This window comes from Canis lupus, chromosome 28 (assembly GCF_011100685.1).
Source record: "Canis lupus familiaris isolate Mischka breed German Shepherd chromosome 28, alternate assembly UU_Cfam_GSD_1.0, whole genome shotgun sequence".
Taxonomy (NCBI): Eukaryota; Metazoa; Chordata; class Mammalia; order Carnivora; family Canidae; genus Canis; species Canis lupus.
The window spans coordinates 18,761,578-18,763,732 of NC_049249.1; the positions used below are offsets into that span (position 1 = coordinate 18,761,578).

A 2,155-nucleotide genomic window follows, 5' to 3' on the forward strand; every position below is an offset into this window, starting at 1 on the left:
CCTGAAATGCTGCAGTTATCATAAAATCATTCTTCAATAATACATTCTGGGTGAAGGGGGATATATCCGTCAGACAGGATTCTCAGGCCATAAGATTTAAGTAATCAAGTCAAGAAATCAATGGGTTTTATAGCTCATAATGGATAAGTTCAACTTTCACTTAAATAACCTGAGTAGCTAAAAGCTTTTGGTAATTTTCTCATTATAAAATTCAGTTGTTTAAAGACAAACTGTTTTTCTAAAATCGACCAAGCATATTCTATAAATCGCAGTTCTGGCACCTTGCTCTTACAACCCCATATAAATACCTTCCTTTCTGAAGTAGATTTTGGATTCATAGAATATTCATTTGTGTGCCTGGACACTCCATCAAACAAACAAACAAAAATTCTGCATGATTAAACAGAATATATTGTTCTGCCTCTGTATTTGCATAATAAATCAGACCCACACTGTGGGTCACTGAGTGTTAGTTACAGCATCTAAGAAGTTGTACCTTCAGCCTAGCTCTCAATTTTCAAATTAAAATAATTTTAAAGGGATACAAAGTTTCCACATTATTGAATTGCAAATGAGTATTCAAGAACATGTGAACTATTTTAATATGAACAATGCAGCTATGTGATGCCAAAGTAAATAATTCTATCCATTACACGGTTCAGGGTTTGACCTACTATACAATGGCTCATATAGCTACTTTTGAGATTGAATACTCTATTAGGATAACATAGATATAAAATTCTTTCACAGTCCAGACTCAAGTATCAACAATAGGATGTTTTTGCTTACATCACTCTGTGTTCCGCTTATTGCCTGTTTAGGTAAAAAAAGGCCATAGTATCCTCAATAGAGGTATATATCAAGAAAACTGGACTCAAGTCATAACACATTCAACTACTAAGTGTTTAATTTTTAAGATATTAAAATTGAAAGTAACAATGATCCAAAACTGATCTTCTTTCTGTTCGTAATTAACTATGTAAAGCATAATATGTGAAAAAATGTTATTCAGGGACTCTGTGATAGTATGGCAATTGAAATCTATTTTACACATGGATACTTGTCAACAATGAAGAAATATCTTGAATGTAAAACATACAACTAATAATAGAGCACCTCTATATTAAAGTGGGTACTTCCAAGTTGGAAGCTAAATTATTTCAAGGTTTCAGATTTATCTGATCATGTCTGAAATGGGTAAGGAAGGTCCTCCAGAAGTCTATTCATATAATGGATCCAATAGCTTTCTGAGAAATATCTAATCTCAAGAGAAAAGAGGGTTGAGCATCATTAAGCTGGTCCAAGAACAATAAAATAATGCCAAAGAAGAAGAGTGGTCTTGAGTAGAGAAGAGTATTGATCACTTACAGTTTTATAATCCAATTTTCATGAATTTATGTCTGACAGTTGAGTAGATTGGTTAGAATTTTTTTTAAAATCACTAAAAAAAAGAACTGTTTTACTGAACTTTATGAAAATATTAAAGAATTGAAGTAGTTCTACATTGTACCTGGGAAACACAGTAAGTCAAAAGTAGGGGAATGGCTATCATCTCTCTTGGTCTTATATACGTGGATGTGAAATATGAAAGTTCGTGTGAGTGAAGATATAGACCAGAGAAAGCAGGAAAGAATATAGAACATCAATAAATTTTTGGTGGCCTTAACAGAAGACAATGGAACAGAGCAGAAACAAACAAACAAACAAACAAAACGGATAAAACAGATAGGACAGATAGGATGCCCCTGGAAAATGTGGTGTCAGCTTTGCACAGTGGCAGTATTGTAGCCAATGAGGTTTATCCGAGGCGCGATTATTGCTGATTGAAAATGTGATGTCTATTTGGGTTGAACTACATGTTTGCAACTTTTCTCCCTCTGATTTTATAATATACAAACAGTATAGGAAAATGAATAGAAAAGACACATATTAGAGCAAATATAATTCACTTCTGACCTTACGAAAATCAGGAAGAATTAGAGGAAAATGGAGTTCTTGTAGGTGAATACAACAAACAATAACCACAACAAAATCTTATTACTGATATAGTGATCTCATGTTTACTCTTAACTGGGATAATCTCGTTAATTTCATATGTTTACCTTAGCATACTGTAATTACCCTAAATACAATTCTCATTGCACTCATTGACTTA

General features: G+C 32.9%; 1 pseudogene; it reads left to right on the forward strand.

The window, feature by feature from the left end:
- Positions 1 to 1,762: 1,762 nt before the first annotated feature.
- On the forward strand, positions 1,763 to 1,921 carry LOC119866632 (annotated as a pseudogene).
- Positions 1,922 to 2,155: the final 234 nt, after the last annotated feature.